General features: G+C 38.4%; 1 protein-coding gene across 18 annotated transcripts in view; it reads right to left on the reverse strand.

Annotated features, from left to right (window-relative positions):
• The window catches only part of PARD3 (par-3 family cell polarity regulator), a 766,077-nt gene that overhangs the window by 455,388 nt on the left and 285,944 nt on the right, over window positions 1-24,745 (reverse strand). The window lies entirely within an intron of this gene.

Below are 24,745 nucleotides of genomic sequence, written 5' to 3' on the forward strand. Positions count from 1 at the left end.
AAAGTATTATCAGAGTGTAAAGCACAAATATATTTCATGTCCTATAGATTAAAAACACTTAAAAGTAATATGTTAATAATCAGGTAGTATCTGGCATATATACACATACAAAATGACATGAAAGACAGTGTTTTAATAACTACATTCATGAGAGGAGTTTGCAATTACAGTAATAAAATCAGTAACACACTCGGGCTAACATTTGTGTCAGTATCACTGAGAACACTTTGGTAGATATAATAGTCATTGTTATAGTAGAGAAGAAATAGAGAAAAATAAAAACACATGAGTGTCTAACATTAAGAATCAGAACCAAAAGTCCCATTCATCAACTCAGAGAAATCACTCAAAATCATATTACAAAAAAAATTATATTGAATTCTGTTAAAAAATCAGGATGTAATTTAAATATTTACAAAAAGGCACTAATAAAACAGCTTTAAACTTGTACCACACTCATCATTTACTCTATGAGAAACACTTTTAGAACACTAATGCATTGGCCAATGGTGTGAATGCACAGATCCCTGAGGGCGCTAAACTGAAGACACACTAGTTACATGTACTGCAGGTTATAGTTAAATCATTATCAATCCAATAATAGTTTCAAAGACGTTAAAACAGATTACAAATGATGAGAGAAAACAGAGGCACTTCGTTATTTTGAATAACTAATTCAAATAAAAACTAAATCAAGTAACATTTTGATTGGTTTACAGTTTCTTCTTGGTTTTAAGATGACATAAAAATCATAAGGCATTTTTAGCCAGTTTATACACACACACACAAACACACATGAACACCCAACACACACACACTTCAGTAATAAAATTGAACCAATGATTTAACTTGGAGAAATCTAAAACTTCTTGTTTTAATGAGTCCCTACATTAGTCACAGTGAAGAAACATGTGACTCCACTAAGCTGAAGCTCAGAGAGATTACAAGAGGAGCACAAAGACAATTTCCTGGCCCGAACTTCAGGCTCCCTGGGTCAGGGCTCAGTCACTACCGAAATTATGAAATTAGTTCTATTACTCAACAATTCACTGGAAAACAAACTTTATTTCTAGCTACTTTCAAATAACTATTCATCCCAATTTTTTAAAAGGGACAACTTTTACTGATTTCAAAGTAGAATTATATACACTGAGAAATCATATACTGGTTTTAACTAATAGCATCAATTAATATAAGTGAATTAAACAAATATTACGTTAGCTATACATAATCAAACAACAGGCAATCCAATTTCAGAAATGTTAAAATAGGAGAAATTGGAAAAAAGAAACAAAAAACACCTACTGGTTAAATAGAAGGGAAAAAAATGTATAAGATAAAAAGAATACTCCAGAGAGGAAGTGCCTAGACCCGGGTGTCTAAAATTTTCATCTCAGGATCTATTCACACCCTGAAAACTACTGAGGACCCCAAAAGCTTTTGTTTATGTGGCATACAGCTAAGAACGGTTACCATATTAGAAATTAAAATTTTAGAAATTTAAACACTTACTAATTCATTTTTAAGTTACCAGTAACATCTTTTACATGTTCACATGAAGAACAGAATTATATGGTAATTCTACTTTACCAAAGAGCAAATTTAGGAGTGTAGCACTGTTTTACATTAATAGAAGACATCTGGGCTCTCTCATCTCTGCTTCTGGATTCAATCTGCTACAACATGACAAAGTATTTTTTAAAAACATCAGAAATATTTAGCTAGAAGAGGAAATAGTATTTTAATCTTTCTAGATAACTGAATATTCTTTTTTGGTTTCACATCAAAACTTGACAACTGAATTTCCCAAAGATTAGGCACAATATGGAATATAAATTTTTCATTCCGTTATGTTAAAATCTACTTGTCTGTGTTAAACTTTGAATGAATCTTAAACACATGAAAAAATATATAACTGTTATTTGGAATATGAAGGGGGCACAAAAATAATGAAATTTTTTAATAAAAAATTTTGCATTTATTCTTACAGGTTTAAATTCAGTCACTTTCAAAGTACTCTCCATTTGATGCAATATATCTATAGAGACTTTTTTCCTACTGCTAAAAATAGTTTTTGAACTTCTCAATTTTTATGCTCTTTAGTGCTTCTGCCAATTTTTTGTTTCACCCCTCCCATGTTAGCAAAACATGTCCCTTTGAGGAAGTCCTCAAAGTCTCCTGGAGTGAGATTGGGTGATGGAGAAGGTGGGGCATGGGGTCATGATGTTTTTAGTCAAAAACTGCTGAACGCTCAAAGTGGTGTGAGCAGGTAGGTGAGTTTGTAAATCCCCTATCATGAAATGGGCAAACATGTTGAAAGTCCCTTAAAAAATTTTTTTTTTTTGCTGAAGCCTAATGCAACCTCTCATAACAATGCCAGTTGGTACACTGATACAGATGGGTTCCTAGAATACTTCCCCAGTGGGGGGGAACCTGTACTACAAAGGGCCCACCATCCAGAAGATAATTCCAAATGTTTATATATTTCTTCATACCTGAAAATCACATATGTGAACACCACTACCAATTCCATCAGAAAACTGATTAAGCACTGGGAAGCTGCCACGCTCACAGCAGAATACAAGTTGTCCAAAATCTAATTTTGACTAGAAAGCATAATATTTGTCTTTGGCAACAAATACTGCCAGTTATTTACCTTGTAGTGACGGTCTCACTTCATTCATTTTCTAGAAACTCTTCCAGATACCACAGGCTACACAGCTAAAGTTTTTTCTGTCCTTTGTCAAATATAAATGGTGTTCCATTACAAAATGTGTACTTCAGATTACAACTCAAGCTGTCACATAAAAGTTTTCCTGAAGAGAACCTCTGATCTTCAATATGTACGAGTGCGTTTGCCTACCTCCCATTTTGTCACTTAAAATATTAATCTGTGTACTCAAGGGTCAGGAATTAATAAAAGTAGTCACTTTTGCTACTTAAGGACAAAAGATAAAAACAGCTTAAAAAAAACTGTGCATGTGCTGGGTAAAGAACACATTTGATGCCGGTGCTTTGCTACATGCTAAGGGGCCTGCATTTTACCCTTTGGTGCCTGGGTCTCATTGATGCAGATGGCAACCCAGCAAACAAGACAAAATATGTCATAGTAAGCCTATGAAAACCACCTGCCATCACTCTTTCATAAAATGGTCTTAGTGACTCTAAAGGACCGAGAGACCACACGTGAAGAACCACTCAGCTCGAGTTGCAACCCTGGCACATTGGGTCACCTCTCCAGACCTCAGTCTCCTGATCTATAAAACCAAAGGTTGCACTGATGGAGTCATAAGATCTTTTTCATGCTACAACATGGGTGATTCTACATAAGCTCATATGCTCCTAAACCAGTGGTACTCACCAAACTTCATCCCAGGAGAACTTTATAAAAACTCATGAAAAATGAACTTAAAAATAATAATAATAAAAGTGTTCCAAAGTCTTACCAGCAACAATTATCATGTGCCCTAGAACACGTTTAAGGATTACAAAAAACACATGAAAATGAAAATACACTAGAGCTGTAGGTAATGGTGCAAAAGTAGCCACAAACGGCATGACAAGTTGAGCCTGACTTTAAAAAAATAATAACATAAACATTGGGCCTTAATCAACAAAATGAATCATGAAAAGGAACTGCCTGATACACCTGACAGATTACCCACTTTTCACTGTCCTGATGATACATATTCCACATAAAGAAGGCAAACTGTCTTGGCTTCAGAGGAGTAATATATGAATGCAGTCTTTTCCCCTATGATTTATTCATGTTTCTGGGGCCCACAGTGCACTTCAGTATTACTAGAAATCTGATACAATTTGTGTTGTTACAGCAACTGAAATCAATAGGAGCTTCCCATTTAAGGTAACTTGGTAATTATTACCATAATTCCTCATCCTCAACTTTAAGAAAATCAATGCTTTTAAAAACATGATGATAAAACTTTCTTTCTTGCAATTTATTTAACATATAGATTGGCAAAGTAAATCCTCTATACTATTAAAAAAGAAAATTCAAAGATGAGGGTCTTCAATAATCGAGCTGCCAGCTGAGGCACACAGGTGCTGGCGCGAGCTTGCTGGTCCAGGACAGTGTGGAGACTGCTGTGCGTGCACCTTTGAAGAGTGGAGGAAAAAGCAACAAACCCTCATCACAAGATGTAAAATTCTCTGTGGCATTAGTGCACTGCAAACATTGACATGCTTCTCCAGGTAGGATATCCTTTCAGTAAGTGTAAAATGGCAAGTCTAATAATGAATTACAGCAAAAACTAAGATATACAGGGTCTGACTGAATACGGCCTGCTTGAGTGTGGTTGGTAGGGTAGTAATATGGGTATAATAATTTATAGTTTTAATTTGAACATTTCACCTAAAATGCCATACGGTGTGCTTGAGTGTGACATTGTCATGTTACAGAATTACATGCTTATAATTTTGTAATAAAAGGTTTTATAATAAAAAGGGGCATTATTTGTGTGGGACCCTGTAACAGTTTTTTTAACTGTTAAATATCCCACCCCCTACTCCTAATCAGTTTTCCCATTGCTTTTCTTCTTTCATTCTTCTAAATTAATTAACCACTCAAAGTAATGAACAAATCTTTTCCAAAAATAGAGGCTTAAGATGACAAGGTATTTAATCAAATATAAAAATAATATGCAGTTACACATGTTCTATTAGAACTTATGATACAAAGAGCATAATTACATTTACACAAAATGAAGAATGCCTCCCCAATCTTTGGGGCAATTATACATTTCTAAAGACAAATCTCACAGTGACAAGAACCCAGTTATTAACACATGCCAAGAGATAAAAACGTGTCATCAAATTGCAAAATTGACCATCCCATATATGTCACTCCTTTTTGTAAAGGTACTTAACAGTATTTCACTTACCAAGGTAAAATCCTTGATGGAAATTCGTGGAAAACAAGGAAGAAAATAAGCTTTATAAAGAAGCAAGTGACTCATGAAGAGTATATAAAATAAATTTTATCACCCTGTTATTATTTATTGTATATACAAGCAATAAATAAATAATACTGTAGTTGGAAGTTTCCTAGAGATAAACTAAAAGATCTCGTTTACAGATGAGTGCACTAAGGACCAGACAGGCAGTTTAAGGGCTGGGTCACATGTCACACTGCCCACAACCCAGCTGTAAAGGGAGTGCTTGCTTATTAACAGACGCCCTGCCCTTGCAATTTGGATTTGACCACACTGCTGTCTGGGAAGAGCTAAAATGTGTCAAATCTACAATATGCTTACACTTCACTAGAGATAACAGGTGATCTGGGCAGGATTTCTTGGGCAGGTTGAGTTTAAAATATTTCCATATATAACAAAATATTTTCAATGATTCTGTTGAATCTTAGACACTTAGGAGGGGAAAGAAAGTCAAGGGGAAAATACATTTGTGATACTTTAATGGCATATGAATGTTTCCAAAGAAAAACCAAGAACTTCTGATGAATATTAAACCTATAACACAATAATTCTCATTATGCAATTATAACCTTCCCCCAATCAAAAGCCTTCCAAATATTCATATGGGTACAGGGAAAGGTGGGGAAATCTGAATGAGACTGGTGAGTTGAGGCAATGTAACAAATTGTTGGAGTAGAATGTATTTTGTACTACAGTTTTTCAAAATCTTATCATTGAGTAAAATATAAAACAAAGAGCTCTGTAGTACTTCTAACAACTGTATCTAATTCTACAATGATCTCAATTAAAAAAATAAAAAAACAACCATCCAAAGAGTTAAACAGAAAATCCCAGATGAAGAGTCAATGTCAATGTCTGAGGCAATCAGGAGAACAGAATGGTATTAAGCTGTTTCTTGTAAAACAGTCTTCTCCTGACCGAGAACAGCATTTACACACTTTGTGTGCAACCCTGTACGAGATCCTCTCTGCTGGCTCTCTCAACGTGCCCCTCAACAGGACAACTCCGCACCTTCCCAACACCTACAGACTGGCCAGGATCTGCCCTCCACACCACCTACGGCCTTCACTATACACTGAGTGTCCTATGCCCTATGGTTTTTCCTCAAATGGTACTAATTCCACCAATTTGTCAGCTCCAATATTAGTGTCCTAGCAACAAACAGTTGGCTAATACAGAAAAGGGTATTTGAGGACACTCTAATGGAAAGACTGTTTATAAACACATGGCATGACTAAGAAAGGGCAGCAAGGCATGAAGTCCCTGTGAGGTCTTTGCCACCCCCGGGGCAAGGAGAGCTATGGCTGTGGTTTGCAGGGACACAGCTACCGGCAAACCACAGCCAAGCAACGAGAGGCCCATAAATGAGTCCTGCCTTTGCTTTCTCCCCAGTCTCCATCAGTGTCCTGCAGGTGCATCCCCAAGGCTAAGCCAGGAACAAGCAGGAGGGCATGGAGCCTGGCTGATGCCTCGTGGGAGGTCAGCCCTGACCACACAGGGACAAATGGAGAGTGAGTCTGGAGGAGTACATGGCATCTACATAGCTCAGATGCTAGTAAAATTTCTCTGTTCCTTTCTCCCACTCCCTTAATTTCTACTTCTAATAGTATCAGCCAGTCATTTAACTAACTGGAGGACAAGTATTCAGTCACTCTATTCATTGTCACCACTCTCTCTCCGTCCCTGCACACACACACACACAGACCAAGCAGGAACTAATATTTAGAAGCTGGTTAATATGCATCAGTCAAGAACAAAAAACTCCCCAATTATGAAAGATTCAATTCAGGGCTTCTACCTTGTAATCCCTGGAAGGTAGAAATCAGTGGTTAAGGTGTTTAAGAAGTAAGCTGTAGAAGTGAAAAGCCTTTCAGTTTTCTCTTCCTGTCTCCTGGGAGGAACAGGTAGGACCAGGCCTGAGGAAGTTATGTAAATAACCACCTACTTATAAAAATAGGAATCAGTGACTGAATCCCCTACAGAAAAACGTACTGGCCCCAAATCCTCTGTTAATACTGGTACAGCTCAGGAGAAATGCTCAGTCAGTCAGAACCCTAAACACCTACCAGGACCCACCAGGCAGTGTTCAAGCTGTCACACAGCAGAGCCAGCAGTGCTACACACCGGTGACCTTTCCCTTCTCACTCATGTCGGTTCCCTTTTTGTTTGGCCGTGGCAGGTATGACATATGGTATCAACAGAAACTTGTTGAACATCTACTAGACACTACGAATATTGTAGAGGTTTTTAAAAAATAATGACTATGGGGCTAAAGTGTCTTTAAGGGTCACCTATTGCCCCCAAATCCCTCCAAATCAATCTCACACTGAGCATTCAAAAGGGCACAAGTCCTCTAACACACCACCACCTGCCCAGGATGAGCTCAGGACAGAGATTTCTTTTTAATGTTAGTAAAAGAAAGAGGAGGAGAGTACTAAATACAAGGTACCCAGATGAAAATCAGTACAGGTGGAGGAAACAAACCATTAGAACTGCTAGCACTAGACATTTCTTTGGAAGAATATGGTGGGAATTTTTTTGGTTTGTTTTTGTACTTACAGAAAAATACCTTAATAAGCACTGCGGGGACTGAAGTTGAGAATGTGAACTAAAGAAACAATGGAAAGAAAAAGAACGAGGCAGAGTGACAGCATGCACGTGGGAGCATGTGAACAGGCAAGAGCTAGCTATTTTCCTTTACAAAGGAACAAAATATTTAAAGATGAGAAAAAACAAAAGTTGGGGGGTGGTTCTACATTATTGTTATTGATAATATTTTTCTATCCAAGTATGTTCAGCAGTGTATGTGTCACCTATTTCCATGTGGCCAAAAATCCCTACAGAGCATAAGACCCACTAGGGGAGAGGTGACATCTATCTCCCTCGCTTTGGACCCTCCTGGCCCTGAACAGTGCCAGGAAGAGCACGGACAGTTGATTATCACTATCCGCCGCGGTTGTGCTCTACAAAGTCACTGGAAAGCCCAAATTAAGCAAATACTGAACATCACTGCTCCAAAAGGAATTACAAGGTCAGGTTAGAGCCTCTGGTCATAAGATTTCCATCAACTACATAACTGGATCAATACATAACTGTGTTTATATGTGTTTCTGGTGAAAGACACCTTATTCAATAGAGACTGTTGATTCATTAACATTAACCTCATGGCCAACAGAACTAAAACTCATGCCTGAATGAAGCTTATCCAACATTTTCCTCATAAGGCACATCATAGGCTTGTTATGCTTAAGTGCCCAAAACAACATTTTATGTTCAGGGTTCATTTCAAATAGCAAAATCACCCAAAGCAAGTACAAAAATGTAAAAACCATGGTACCAAATGGACCACAAAGAGGACACTGTTTACAACAAGTGCACTGGAACAAAAAGCAGAGTGGCCCGTGTTCAACTCCAACTAGGACTAGCACAATGGCCATTCACTATCTGTGGGAACCTCCACAAACAGTGACTGGTTCAACTGCCCCTCCCTCAACAGGTGTTTGTTCAATGACTAATTGACTCGTAAATCTTTAAAAGAGAACCACTACTTCCTCCTCCAGGTTCCTCTCCGGATACTGGTTCTCACTGTTTTTTCCCCTTTTAATAAGCAATTTTTTAGCAAGCAGACTTGGCTGCTTACTTGTCCCTAATTTTTAACCTATTATTATTTAGATTCCTCCCCACTAGTCTACTAATGCAGCTTTTGCTGAAGAGAACCATAAACCTCCTTCTCTTTACCAAGGGATATTTCTCAGCCCCCAGCCCCCAGGGATCTCAAGTGTGAAGCACAGACCTGACTTCTGCTCTGAGAAACTCTCCAGTGTCCTTGAGGAGGCAGACAAATTACCCAGCCCTTTACAGTGTGACCAAGTGCTTCAGAAGCACAGAGTATTACCTGTACTCTCAACAGAGCACCTTCTAAAGAGCATCTGCAGGAACTTCATGAGAGATGGGGCAGTTAAATTTTCTCTTGTCCTTTCACACTCACTGAGTCTCCTCTCAGAAAATCTCTCACCACCTCCACATGGGCAAGGTGCTCCTTTTACAGCCTGCCTATTTCTGTCATTGCATCTGCCACACTGCCCCCATATTTGTTAGGATCTCCCTCCCAATAACATGCAGTTCTAGAGGACAATAATGCACTTTTAACTGCCATAGTCTCCGAGCGGAAGCACTTAATAAACAACCGTCTGTGATCCACAACATGAATAAGACATCAAAACTAAAGTTTTTGATGTCTGTTTTTGGTTTTAGTTTGGGGTAGTGATGATGATGTTTGGCCAATGGAATGGGAGGTAAAAAGATATTCAGGCACAGAAAACTTCCAAGGCAAAGGCCAAACACTTAAATTCTTAAAGGGACTGCAAGAAATTCAGTGTGGCTCTAGTGTAGTGTTAGGTATTACTGGAGAAAGATGAAAGCAAGAGAGGTGAGCCAACATAGAGTCCTTTCAGTCAGACATTCTCAAACTTTAACTTGTATACAGTGCACCAGAGGATCTTGGTGAGATGAGTCTATAGGTGGAGGGGTCATGGAAGACTTCAAGCCCTACCCTTCTCATGTCCCAGTGATAATCATGCTGCTGCACTGACTACCATACTTGAAGACTCTGATAGCAAGCATATACAATGCTAAAAATTCTTTAGCTGTGCTAAGAAAAAAACAATAATTTAGTCTTCCTATTTCATGAACTCTAATCAGCTCAGTTTATCCTCTCCATCCATCTTGGCCCTCTCCAATTCATCCTCAAGAAAATACCTGCAACACTTTTCCTAAACCACAAATCAGATGTCATGACTCAAAATTCTTGGTCTAGTCAGGTCACTATAGAACAGATTAAGCCCTGGAACTTACCCCCTGCAGCCTGAGCAATACTCTGTGCTCAGATGCAACTAAAATGATCCAAGGCAACCGGACCACAGCCTCCTCCAGGCCTTTCCCCTTTACTCGCTATTGCCAGCCCCTCTGCACTGCTCTACTGGGGAGCCTGGAAGGAACTGCTTTCTCTAACAAGTCCAAGAGGTTCAGATAGTGAAAGTGACATCATGCCTTGTGTTAATTTCACTGATTAGAAATGGTGCTTTCTAGTCTATCTCAATAATTAATTTTAGAGATTCCACTCCTAGTTCCTACCTGAGCAAATGGCATCTAGAAAATGTTTGTTCAAGTGTTGTTGCAAAAATAAAAAACACGAGTGAATATAACAATCCACCTATCTCTATCCTGTTCAAATTGATTATTTCAAGCATCATAAGGGCAATCTTTTCAGCAAAGAAGAAACAATTATAGATATTGATGTCCAGAGAAATTTAAAGATAGAATTTCCATTGGGAAAAACTAAAAAACTGCTGCTTCACATATTGGTGATAAACTCTCTGGTCAGGAATCCTAATTTTATTATTTATTTTACTATTAATTTTCCACAGTTGTCCTTCATACAGTGTTTATTTACTTATGAGAATACCTGAGTAGTAGCAAATCTAAATTACTTTTCCACATATAAGTTTTCATGTATAGCTAGAACAAATTCTTCATGTCGCTTTCACTATACCAATTTAGTTCAACAATCATATAATTAAATTTTGAAATTATTAACTTCATCTCACCAGCACATTAACCACCACCAACTACTTCACAATGGCAAATGTTTTAACTATCAGGTTTTAAATTTCTACTACAGTCTCTGTATTTCATTTTACTCATATACAGACTTTTCACTTTGAACTTGAATATTCATGGAATTGGACTGGCCAAAGAGTTCATTTGTATTTTTTCCCATGAGATGGCTCTAGTAGTGCTTAGCTGTCTTTAACTTCATTTGAAACAATTTTGTTAGAGTGTATTGTTACGCCTGTCATATGAGTGTGCATTTAAAAAAACACATCGAAGTTGGTGAATTTTTCTGTAGTCATTTTAATATTGAAGATAGCAGAAAATACGCAACATTTTTGACATACTGTGCTTTATTATTTCAAGAAAGGTAAAAATGCAACTGAAACCATAAAAAAGATTTGTGCAGTGCATGGAGAAGGTGCTATAACTGATCCAATGTGTCAAAAGTAGTTTGTGAAGTTTTGTGCTGGAGATTTCTCTCTGGACAATGCTCCAAGGTCAGGTAGACCAGGTGAAGTTGACAGCGATCAAACACAGACATTACTTAAAAACAATCAACATAGCACCATGCAGGAGATAGCCAATGTACTCAAAATATCCAAATCAATAAAGCCATAGATAAAAATGAAAAATGTGTCTTTTGTTTTACATTGAAAACCATAAGGACTTTTTGGCCAATTGAGTACTAAAAGCTATCTAAGAATGATTCAAAAGTAATTCATTCAAGACAAATATCTACTGACACATAGTACTTTGTGCTCAGTATTCTTGTTGCTAACCATAAGTAATCCTCAGGGATTCTGCACTGAAGTGATGAGAGAAAGAAAATGGATAAACAAGTACATACAGACTATATCATGAGGTTTCTTCACCATGAAGAAAGACAATGAATAAACAAATACCTACAGACTATATCATGTGGTGATCACTATGAAGAAAAATAAGGACCCGGGCTGCTGAGAGTCGAAGAAATGCTATTTTATATTGGGGGACTATGACAGAAGGATTTCAAAAGTTCATTCAATTCAAATTGTTCATTATCCACTTTTCTGTCTTGAGTGTTCCAGTTGAAATTTCTTCCTTACCTCAGAGCTCTGTACATAACTGGGTATCAATAAAGCCGTTTGGCACCAACTGGTTGCTCAAAGGCATCAATAAGACTTCACAGATCTGAGACATAAGGCTGAATGACGGTTTCTACTAGCTTCAAAGTGCAAAGATATTTCATAGCTAATCTAATGGAATCCATTCACTCTTTTTAAACAACAAGTAATGTAAAAGTACGCAGATCTTGATCATTTACAATAACCCAATGAAGTCTGTAATCACTAACATTCACTGAACATTTACTATGGGTCATACATATGGTAAGAACCTTAATGCATTCATTGATCATATTCTCAGAACAAGGCCACGAAATAGGTTATATTACCCTTCCTATATTATAGGTAGGGAAACTGATGTTACAGGGATAAAATATCATGGCTAAAGTTAACCTGTTAGTAATTGGTGGAGACAAAGTCTAAGCTTCAACAGTCAGGCCACAGAGAACATGCTCTTCTGTGGTGAAAGTGGAACCCTAAAACGCCAACTTAAAGGCAGGGACTCAAACTTATCTCCAACCTTCTCATCAATATCCACCATCATGGTCATCGCATTGTAACAGAGCAGTCGCTGCCTAGTAGCTAAACTCACTAACACTGACCCTGACTGAGCTGTAAGGACAGTCTCTGCCACTTAGCTAATGACTCATCGGTTCCCTGAAACTTTACAGTAATATTCCGTGGGTAAAAAAAATTTTTTTTTACCCTGGCTGGTGTAGCTCACTGGATTGAGCGCGGGCCTGCGAACCCAACAATCGCGGGTCAATTCCCAGTCAGGGCACAAGCCTGGGTTGCAGGCCAGTTCCCTGAATGCCAGTTCCCAGCAAGGGAGGCAGGAAATGCAACCATACATTGATGTTTCTCTCCCTCTCTCCTTCCCTTCCCCTCTAAAGATAAAGAAATAAAATCTTAGAAAAAAAAGACATTGTTTTAAAAATTTTTAAGTCATGTAAAAATTATGAGACAAGTTCCCTTTAGCTCAGACTAGAAAACAAATAAAACTGTAAACTCACTCTACTTTACTTTATCATTAGGGATTCTAGGGAAGGAGTGAAAAGTGGCACAATAACGGAGAAAGGGACCCCATGGACTACACGCATGAAACTAAATACTTCAAACTCCATCCCTATACACAGAACACATATTTGGTTAATAGAAATGTGCTGGATATAGGGTTCAAACTATATTTTCATACAATATGATGCTTCAATCTTGTAAAATAGCCTATATTTCCACCAAAACAGATTTTTCAATCAAATACTTACTCAATTTAGAATAATAACACTTGGCATATACTAAACACTAAATAAGGGCTCTCTCTCAACTACACCTCTCCTATATCTGGCCTTAACAAAATGTCAGAAACCCAGGTCAATACCTAAGATCTTCCCATCCACATCTTCCACTTGTGCCTACACTTGAGTTACACAAGTGGTTCTATCTCTTCACTCATCATTAAAATAATCCTTTGTAAAACGCCAGTTTCCAGGCCCTCACCCAAAAATACTAAAAAATGGGTAAAGGATAAGAGTCCCAGACATTATATTTATAAACTATCCAGGCAATTTAAATGTGCAGCCAAAATTAGATATCATTGCTCTAGTCCCAAGAGCTTCCAATCAATCCTAAAAGATCCTACTAAAAACACAGATTCTGATTCAGTATAGGTCCAGGATGGGGCCTGAGACTCCGCATTCTAACAAGTCCCCAGGCCATAGACTAAAGTAGAAAGGTCCCTTTCCATACTGTGCAGTACAGTAGCCTCTGCCCATGACGATTATGTAAATCCAGTTCCTCAATTACCTCTTCCTCACTTCAGTGACTCCACAGCTACACGGGGTTAGTGGCTACCATAGTGTGCAAGCATACGCACCTCTGAAATTTTTAATAAACAATTTTATACAAAGCTAAATTTGGCTAAAGAAAAATATAAAATATTCATTAATTTTGTAGTCTCAGTTTTATTAACGTTTGGTCACTAAGAAACAATAAAATCTAAGGCAGACCTATTGCTTTTGTCTCAATTTCTTTTTTTTTATTTAATGATGGTTCACGTACAGTTTTCTTTTACTCCCATCCCATCCAACCCCCTCCAATTTCCCCACCTCCCTCCAATTTCATCAGTGCTTCCCACCTCCCTACAATTTCCACCCCCCTTAGTTTTTCTCCATGTGTCCTTTATACTAGTTCCTGTAAATCCTTCCCCTTCTGCCCCTGAAATTCCCTCCCCTCTCTCCTCCGGTTACTGTCAGCCTGTTCTGTATTTCAGTGTCTTTGGTTATATTTTGTTTGCTTGTTTGTTTTATTGTTTAGGTTCCTGTTAAAGGTGAGATCATATGGTATTTGTCCTTCAATGCCTGCCTTATTTCATTCAGCATAATGCTTTCCAGTTCCATCCATGCTGTTGCAAAGGGTAGGAGCTCCTTCTTTCTTTCTGCTGCATAGACTTCCATTGTGCAAATGAACCATAGTTTTTAATCGATTCATTTACTGATGGGCACTTAGGTTGCTTCCAACACTTGGCTATTATAAATTGTGCTGCTATGAACATTGTGGTGCACAGGTTCTTTGAAATTGATGTTTTAGGATTCTTAGGATATAATCCTAGCAGTGGAATTGCTGGGTCAAAAGGCAGGTCGATTTTTATTTTTCTGAGAAAATTCCATTGTGTTTTCCATAATGGTTGTACCAGTCTGCAATCCCACCAACAGTGAACTAGGGTCCCCTTTTCCCCACAACCTTTTCCAACATTTGGTGTTTCTGGCTTTGTTCATGATGGCCATTCTGACCTGTGTAAAGTGGTATCTCATTGTGGTTTTAATTTGCATCTCTCTGATAGATAGCGATATTGAGAAACTTTTCATGTGTCTATGGATCCTATGGATGTGCGACTCCTTGGAGAAATGTCTGTTCAAGTCCTTTGCCCATTTTTTAATTGGGTTGCTTCTCTTCTTACACTGGAGTTGTGGAAGTCATTTGTATATTTTGGAGATCACACGCTTGTCTGAGGTATCACTGGTAAATATGTTTTCCCATACAGTTGGTTCTCTTTTTATTTTAATGCTGTTTTCTTTAGCCATGCAGAAGTTTTTATTTAGATGAAATCCCATTTCTTAATTCTTACCTTTGTGTCCCTTGCTCTAGGGAACATACCAGTAAAAAGGTAGCTGAGTGAAATATCTGAGATTTTCCTGCCAATGTTCCCCTCCAGGACTTAAATGGTGTCACGGCTTATATTTAAGTCTTTTATCCACCTTGAATTTATTTTGGTGTATGGTGTAAGTTGGTGCTCGAGTTTCATTTTTTTGCACGTAGCTGTTCAGTTCTCCAAACACCATTTCTTGAAGAGGCTGTTTTTACTCCATTTTATATTACTGCCCCCTTCACTGAATATTAATTGAGTGTAGAGACTTGGGTTTATTTTTGGACTCTCTCTTCTGTTCCATGGGTTCACGTGCCCATTTTTATGCCAGTACCAGGCTGTTTTGATGACAGTGGCCTTGTAAGACAGTTTGGTATGAGGTATTATGATCCCTCCTACTTTGTTCTTCTTTCTCAAAATTGAAGCTGCTATTCGGGGTCATTTATGGTTCCATATAAATTTTTGAAGTGTTTGTATTATGTCGGTGAAATATACCAGTGGTACTTTAATAGCTACTGCATTGAATCTTTAAATTGCTTTGGGTAGTATGGACATTTTGATGATGTTAACTCTTCCAATCCATGAACACAGTATATGTTTCCATTTGCTTGTATCTTCAATAATTTCTTTATTCAGTGCTCTGTAGTTTTCTGTATACAAGTCTTTTACCTCCTTGGATACATTTATTCCCAGATATTTTATTTTTCTTTTTGCTATATTGAATAGAATTTTTTTCTTGATTTCTGCTTCTGCTGTTTCATTGTTAGTATACAAAAATGCCTTTGATTTATGGATATTGACTTTGTATCCCGCTGTTTTGCCAAATTCATTTATTACTTCCAGCAGTTTTGGGGTAGAGTCTATACCATTCTCCATGTATACTATGATATCATCTGCAAACAATGAGGTTTTACTTCCTCCTTTCCAATTTGGATGCCGTTTCTTTTCTTTTCTGATTGCTGTGGCTAAAACTTTGAATACAATATTGAATACAAATGGTAAAAGTGGACAACCTTGTCTTGTTACTGATCTTAGTGAAAAAGATTTTAGGTTTTGCCCATTGACTATAATGTTGGCTGTACGTCGCTCATATATGGACTTTATTATATTGAGGAATGCTCCCTCTATTCCCACTTTCCTGAGTGTTTTTATCATAAATGGGTGTTGTACCTTATGAAAAGCTTTTTCCAGATCTATTGGTATGATCATGTGATTTTTCTCCTTGCTTTTGTTTCTGTGAATTACATTTACTAATTTGTGAATATTCAACCATCCTTGCATGCCTGGGATGAATCCCACTTGGTCATGGTGTATAATCTTTTGAATATATTCTTGGATGTGATTGGCCAATATTCTGTTGAGGATTTTAGCATCTATGTTCATCAGCAATATTGGCCTGACGTTTTCCTTCTTTGTTGTGTTTTTATATGGTTTTGGAATTAGGATGATGCTGGTTTCATCAAAAGAGTTTGGGAGTCTTCCATCACTTTGAATTTTTTGGAATAGTCAGTGAAGAATAGAAGTTAGCTCTTCCTTAAATGCTTTCTAGAATTCTCCTGTGAAACCATCTGGTGCAGGGCATTTGTGTGACGGGAGTTTTTTGATTACTGCTTCGATTTCATGTGATGTTATTGGTCTGTTCAGGATTTCTGCTGCTTCTTCACTGGGTTTTAGAAGATTATAGTTTTATAGAAATTTGTCCTTTTCACCTAGGTTTTCAAATGCCTTGGCAGACAGTTCTTCATAGTAATTTCTTACAATCTTTCTAACTCTGTGGTATCACTTGTAATTTCTCCTCTTTCATTTCTGATTGTGTTTATTTGGGTCCTCTCCCTTATTTTCTTGAAGAGCCTACTTAAAGGCTTGTCAATTGTTTACCTTTTAAGAAAACCATCTCCTGGATTCACTGATCCTTAGAATTGTGCTTTTAATTGCTATGTCATTTAATTCAGCTCTGATCTTGGTTATTTCCTTCCTTCTACTTTCTCTGGGCTGTCTTTGTTGTTGTTCCTCGAGTTCTTGTAGGCGTAGGGTAAGGTTGTTTGTTTGAAATGTTTCTATCTTTTTCAGATAGGTCTGTATTGCTACGAACTTCCCTCTCAGGACTGCCTTCGCTGTGTCCCTTAAGTTTTGGGTTGTTGTGAGTTAATTTTCATTTGTTTCCAGAAACGTTTTGATTTCTTCCCTAATTTCATTCTTGACCCATACGTTGTTTACTAGCATGCCATTCAATCTCCATGATTTTGAGTGTTTGGGTTTTTTTTCCTTTGGAGTTGGCTTCCAGCTTCAGTCCCTTGTGGTCAGAGAAAATGCTTGGTATGATTTCAATTCTGAATTTGTTGAGGCTCATTTTGTGTCCCATCATGTGGTCTATCTTAGAAAATGTTCCATGTGCATTTGAAAAGAATCTCTATATATATCAGTCAAGTCCATTTCATCTAGGGCACTGTTCAATGCCATAGTCTTTGCTGATATTTTGTTTGGAAGATCTGTCCATTTTTGACAGTGGGTGTTAAAATCCCCTACTATAATTGTGTTGCTGTCTATATCTTTCTTGAATTCCTCAAAGATTTTCTTGATATATTTGGGTGCTCCTATGTTGGGTGCATATATATATATATATATATATATATATATATATATATATATATATTTATGATGTTAATGTCTTCTTGGTGGATTCTTCCCTTGAGTATTATGAAGTGACCTTCTGGTCACTTGATCTGGTCACTTTGGAGTCTCCTTGATCTCCAAAGCTTTATGGCCCTTTTTTTGAAGTCTATTTTGTCTGATATTATTATTGCTACCCCAGCCTTTTTTTTCTCATCCGTTTCCTTGGAAAAGTTGTTTCCAGCCCTTCACGTCTTGTCTTTGTAGGTCTTTTGTCTTGAAGAGAGTCTCTTGTAGGCAGCATATGTGAGGGTCATGCTTCCTTATCCATTCAGCTATTCTATGTCTTTTGACTGGAGCATTTAATCCATTTATGTTTAAGGTTATTATTGCTAGGTACTTATTCATTGCCATTTTTGTACTTGTGTTCCTATCTGTCTCTCTCTTTTCCTTCCTTTCCTTAAAGCAGTCCTTTTAGCATCTCTTGCAGATCTGGTTTGGTGGCGGCCTGTTCTTTTAAATTTCTTTTGTCTTGGAAGCTCTTTATTTGGCCTTCTATCTTCATTGAGAGCCTTGCTGGGTAAAGTAGCCTTAGTTGCAGGCCTCTGGTCCTCATTTCTTGGAATTTTTCTTGCCATTCTCTTCTTGCTTGGAGTGTTTCCATTGAGAAATCAGTAGCTAACCTTATTGGGGCTCCCTTGTATGTTACTTCCTTTTTCTCTTTTGATTCCTTTAAGATTCTCTCTTTGTCTTGGAATTTTGCCATTTTGATGATGATGTGTCTTGAAGTAGGCCTCTTTGGGTTCCTCTTGATTGGGACTCTCTGTGATTCCTGGATTTGTGTGGCTTTTTCTTTCATCAAATTAAGGAAGTTTTCCATCTTTAGTTTTTCAAATAAGTTTTCTACCCTTTGTTATTTTCTTCTCCTTCTGGTATCCCTATTATTTGAATATTATTACGTTTCACACTGTCTTGCATTTCTCTTAATCCCTCTTCATTCTTTCTGAGTTTCTGTTCCTTTTCTTGCTCTTTCTCAGTGTTTTTTTCCCTACTTTGTCCTCCACCTTGCTGATCCAATCTTCTGCTTCATCGATCCTTCTTTTGATTCCTTCTACTGCGTTCTTCGGTTCAGAAATTGTATTCTTAACTTCCTCTTGGCCCGTGTTGGTAGTTTCTATTTCCTTTTTCATGTTGATATAGTTTGCAGTCAGTTCACTGTATCTCCCCTGTAGTTTCTGGTAGTTCATTGAGAGCTTTTTGGGGTTTTTTGTGTGTGTGTTTTTTTTTATTGATTATGCTGTTACAGTTGTTCTATTCCCCCTTTATTCCCCTCCACCCTACCCCCCATCCCCACCATCACCCCCCTTTAGTTTATGACCATGTGTCTCAAGTCCTTTAGATTCTATATTTCCCATGCTATTCTTGCCCCCCCATCTATTTTCTATCTACTGTCTATGCTGCTTATTTTCTGTACCTTCTCCCCCTTCTCCTCCTCCCACTCCCCTGTTGCTAACCCTCCTTGAGATCTTCATTTCTATGTTTCCACTCCTGATCTAGCTGTCCTTTTAGTTTGCTTTCATTTTAGGTGTGGTTGTTAATAACTGAGTTTGTTGTCCTTTCACTGTTCATGTTTCTTTAACTTCTTTTTCTTAGATAAGTCCCTTTAACGTTTCATATAATAAGGGCTTGGTGATGATGAACTCCTTGAATTTGATCTTATCTGAGAGGCACCTTATCTGTCCTTCCATTTTAAATGAAAGTTTTGCTGGATAGAGCAATCTTGGTTGTAGGTCTTTAGATTTCAAGAGCGGGGAAATGGCGACCCCCTCTGCGGCTTCTCACAGCTGGGTGCGGAGGAGCAGTGCCTTAGGTGGTTCACCTGGGCCGGGCCACTCAGGGTCGCTGGGTTATGAGGCTGTATGTGGAGGTGGGGTCAGAGCAGGGAAATGGCGGCGCCCTCCACTGCCGCTTGCCGTCGGGACCTGCCGGCCTGGTCCAACCGCCCACTCCCTCGCCTGTCCACCCTCGCACAAATGCGCGACCTCAGTCAACACGCAGCCCCGGGCCCAGCTGTCTCCCCCGAGGTCACTCGCCTGGTTGCTCGCTGGGTCGCTCACTAGGTCTGACCCTGCGCCTGGATTCCGCGGGCCTGAGTGTGTCTGGCCGAGTCCTCCTGTGCAACCCTGCTCCGCCAGCCGCTGGTTTCGCCCCTTACCGGTCAGGCTGAAGAATTTGTTGTTAACGGACTTCCGAAAAGTTCAATTTTCCGTGTTCTGGCTGTGTTTTCTGTTGCTAATATTTAGTTTTCTCTAATCTTGGTTGTGGGAGAAGGCATGGCACATCCACCTATGCCTCCATCTTGGCGGAAGTCCTCATTGAGAGCTTTTTGAACTTCCTGATAACCAGTGCTTTGAATTCAGTATCTGATAGTTGACTTGCCTCTATTTCATCTAGCATTCTTCTGAGGCTTCCTCCTTTCCTTTCATTTGGGGATTGTTTCTTTGTCTTCCCATTGTTTGTGAGCCGCTTCTTGTGAGCTTCAGCTTCTTAAATTGATTTGTTCTGGCTTCTTGGGTTTATGGTGTGAACTTCTTTGGTAGAATACCTGTGAGCTTTGATGCTATAGTCTCCTTGATCTCTGAAGCTCAATTGTCTTGCACTGATGTTGGCTCTGTGTTTGTCTTTGGGTTTTGGTTGTTTTGGGGCCTTTCTTTTGTGGATCCTTCCCACCACTTGGTTAACTGGTGGTCCCTCTGTCCACTACCTATTTTAATTTCTTGTGCTGGTGAGGGCAAGTTGTGTTGAAGCTACTTCTTCCATTTGTACAAGGTTTTGAGGATTCTTTTTTGCTCTCGTTCAGTTGTTTGTACTGCGTAGTTTTCTTCACTATTTAGTTGTGTTTCCGGATAGGTCTTGAATTAAGGTTTGTGTGGTTTCTACTCTCTCCTTCACCTTCTTCTCTTGTTATCTGTTGGTGGTTCCTTTGTTGTTGGGTTTCCTCTTCCAGTGGGTATCCTTATGTTCTCCGCTTCCACCTACTCCTTTTTGTGTGTGTTTGATCAGTTGGAGGGGGAAGCAACATGGTTTATGACAGCAGGAGAGTATTCTGTGCTATTTACAGTCACAGCCGGTAGAGAAGAGATAGAAGATTTTAGGCTGTGTATAGTGTTAACCATAATCTTCAACCCAACTAGCCACTTTTAAGAAAGGATGGACAAAAGATAAGTGTGTTGTTGGGGAGCAAATGCTTGTGAGTTGGATCTAGACAGCAATAAGCTTGCGGGAGGTCAGATTCTGAGGTAAGGTGAGAGGAAAGGATAGTAAATAGGTATAGTGTGGAAGCAAATAGAGTTAACCACTACAGTAATAGAGTTCGGGAGACTGTGAAGTGGGCTAAGATCCAGGAGGTGTGTTGTGAAGTATTTACAGTTGTATAGAACAGCTATTATTTACAATAATATTAGAGCAACAATCGTATGACAGACTCTATGTAATCTGGATAACATGAATAGGTGGTATAGACCTTTGAGTAGTATGCTAAAGGAACACAAGTAACATGAAGTATAGAAAATTAGCAATACACTGTGAAAAAGAGAACAGTGGAAACCTGTCAATGATACAATATAAACGGCCAAGGCAAAGAAGCCTATACAGAAAGATGAGGAATAGAAAAATACTATTAAAATATAAAAGATGTGAGAATAATCAAAAAAATAGTACACAAGTATGCAGCAACTTGTACCTTCTCTGCTATAGCAGAGTGAAATTTGTCTCTCTGTCTCAACTGTTAAGATGCCCCCTCTTTGTGTCCAACTCTAGTCTTTTCAAGTCTAGTCTTTTCAACAGTTCTAACTTGTTTGTGTCACTTGTGGGTAAAAGAAAAAACAAAGGTAGGAGAAGGAAAGAAGAGATAAGTCTGGAGAGAAAAGAAGGAATAAAATCGGAAAGAAGAAAAGAGATGAAAAAAGTACTGAGAGAGAAAACAGTAATAAAGTGAAAAAAATAAAAGATTACTTTAAAAAAAGAAAACATGTCTTGTTGGTTTCAAACTGGTTTTCTGGCTGCAGCAGGCTGAGGAGCGAATCATGTGGTCTTTCTGTGGTCTTTCTGCAAGAGCTCTCCCAAGAGCTAATCTGGTGCCTCTCCCCAGTGCCCCACAAAGGGATCTAGGTTTTTTCAGAGCACTTTCCCTGGGGGTCATTGCTGTTGGCGGGGGTGAGGAGGTGTGTGTGCACCCCAGCCGGGCTGCCTGGGTCACGCAGGATCCATCATGGACCTTCCCAATTCTGTGGGGGAATGCGAGGGCTTCCACCCAGCCTCTGGATTGCTGCTGGGCTGGGTGGGGATCAGGCCAAGAGGCTGTCGCAAGAGAATCCTTCAGTTTACTTTCCAAAAAATTTCTCCTTAAGAAAACCTGATGCTCAGCACAGCCCAATCCCCCTGCCAGACCAGTGACTATCAGAGTCAGAGTCCAACACTGAGCCTCCCAACTCTCCCAAGCTGGCGACCACAGACTCCATGGTTGATCCTGGCCCTTTCTCCTTAGTACTCTCTCTGCAAACTCTAGCAAATAAGTCTCTCCCAGGGCCCAACCCTGCTTGGCCGGGGAGGGAGGGAGCTGATAACCCAGCTCTCTCCCAAGTTCCCTTCAGCAGGCCTGGGGCTCCCAGAGAGTTCGTGGTAGACATAGCAGGCACCGGGTGCCAGGTGCCCGCCAAGGCCACTACTGCTCTTGTCTTTGCTCCGGTCCCTGAGACCCTACTGTCCTACAGCCATCTCCTTACCATCTGGTTTTTCAGTGCCCGTTATGATTTCTGGTCTCTTATTTTCATATATGCTGGGGAACTGTTGGCTCTTCATGGTGTTTCTCCATATATCAGCCAGGATTTTCTCCCATGTGTACAGGGAAATGGAATCTGCTCCATTCTACTCCGTCGCCATCTTCCCCCTCTCCGTCAACTTCAATTTTAAAATGTTATACAAAAGAATAGTTTTCCAGCTTATCAGCATTTTCTAAAACCTCACTAGATGTTTTATGTAATATTTTATGTTTATATTTGCACATTTTGGGAATTATGTGTGTCTACAATTTCCCAAAGAAGAAAACAAATAACATAATAATTTTTTAATTAAAGTGCTATATTTGGAACTAACCCAGTGTGACAATTCAAATTCTACTGTGTATTTGTACACACACACACACACACACACACACACACACAAATCCAATTATATTCCCAGTCAGAGCACATGCCTGGGTTGCAGGCCAGTTCCCAGCAGGGGACGCACGAGAGGCAACCATACATTGATATTTCTCTCCTTCTCTCTTTCCCTTCCTCTCTAAAAATAAATAAATAAAATCTTAAAAACAAAATCCAATTGTAATCAAGGGGACAAATCCTTTTTTTTTGAACTGTGTCAAGAAAACCAAAAAACTATTTGGCTGCTTTTTGAGGAAATAAAACACTTAAATATAGATAAAACATTTCTAATATTTAAGAAGCACTTTTACAACTAGACAACCAAGAACTTCACCCATAACTCTGATAATTTGACAACCAAGAAAGCAGAACTCAATGCAATAGTAGTTTCCTAGGCAACAAGCACAGCCAGTAGAAGAAATAAAAAATAAAAATAAGCAACATTTATGGTAGGCTTGAAAAATAATTTTAATTGTCAAAATGTCACAAAGACAACAATATTGAAAATCAGTATCTTTTTTCCCCCCAGAGGGAGGGGTGTTGGGGGACTGAATGAAAAAGATGAAGGAATTAAGTACAAACTGGCAGTTACAAAATAGTCATGAGGATGTAAAGTCTAGCATAGAACTATAGTCAATATTGCAATAATTATACATGAGATAAGGTGGGTACTAGACTCATTGGGGGTCACTTTGTAAGTCATAACAATGCCTAACCACTATGTTTTATACCTGAAAGTAAGATATTATCATATGTCAACTATTTTTTTTCAAAAATATATTTTATGTAAGTAATTATTACATACAAATATTTAATCTTTACCTTATTCTCCTGAAATAAATCTAATGTTATATCAATTATACCTTAAAAGTATTTTTTAGTTGTTAAAAAATTTTCAGCGAAAATAATTCAAAGCAAAATGTCATTTTCCTTACACCAAAGAAGTTATGGAAAAATAAATAAATTAGATTCCTTTCCTTGGCTCTGCATTAAGTAGTGATAGTAATCAATCTTGTTGGATTTTATAAAATTTATCTATGTTAGTATAGATTTCTAATATGCCTCCTTAGTTTTATCTGCAAATATGACCATACACTGATTCAATATATAGAAGCAGCAAGTCACCAGGCTGATGAGGCACTCTCTGTTACAGAGACATGCCCTCTGTGCTTAGGTCTTAGTTCCAACAGTAAACCACACATTTCAAAGCACAGATTAAAACAGTACTGGGCTGTCCACATTCTCACGTGACCTCAGTTTCCTCATCTGTTACAAGAGTTTGAATTCAATCTCAAAGACCCTTCTGACTCTAACAGCTTTGGATTTTTAGAAATAAATATAGAAGGGCTGTTTTGTTTACAAACATTGCTTATAAATACTATATTCTAAACTACTTTAAAACTTTTTCTTTATAAGTCCTACACTTTGAAAGTTAACTTTTAGAAAATATTGCTCGAAATGCCCTACCAAAATGCTATTAAAATGTGTACACTCTACATCAGCTTTTCTAACCACGACAGCATTTGTTCTAATATCTATGTCAGGAACATTTACTTAAATGAACAGAAATGTGTCACTGCAACCTTGTCAAATCTTGTACAACTGTCTATATTTTCAACCAAATGCTTCATCAGCTTAGAAATTCACGGTGAATTAAGTAATTCAGGGAAAACTACCAATTTAGTACCTGCAGGCCAGTAGCACTGTTGTGCTTTTCTAATCGTACACCTCTCAGTGACTGGTGAACTAAGGGAATGAACTAAGCAAAATGAGGTTCCCAGGAAAGAGCAAGCTCACGATACTTCTGCTACCCTGCCTACCCCACAAAGCAAGATTAATATAATATACTGTGATTCATTCCCCAGAGGCAGCCACCTGCCATCGAACTTGCACTGGACCTGCGATCCTTTCATGAATGAGGTGCTCCTAGTTATTGTTTTTGTTATTTTAGAGATCAACATATATCCGAGTCTACTAGATAATCAAAGCACATACATTATTGGGTTTGTATAGTATCAACCAAATACTTACACAAAGGATAGTAACTTTTAAAGTATCAAAGTTAACAGAATATATATGAGGTGTTTGCTAACATGTCTGGAACTTACAAGTGGTCAAATATAT

This window comes from Artibeus jamaicensis, unplaced genomic scaffold (assembly GCF_021234435.1).
Source record: "Artibeus jamaicensis isolate MK-2021 breed Jamaican fruit bat unplaced genomic scaffold, CSHL_Jam_final contig_515, whole genome shotgun sequence".
Lineage (NCBI taxonomy): Eukaryota > Metazoa > Chordata > Mammalia > Chiroptera > Phyllostomidae > Artibeus > Artibeus jamaicensis.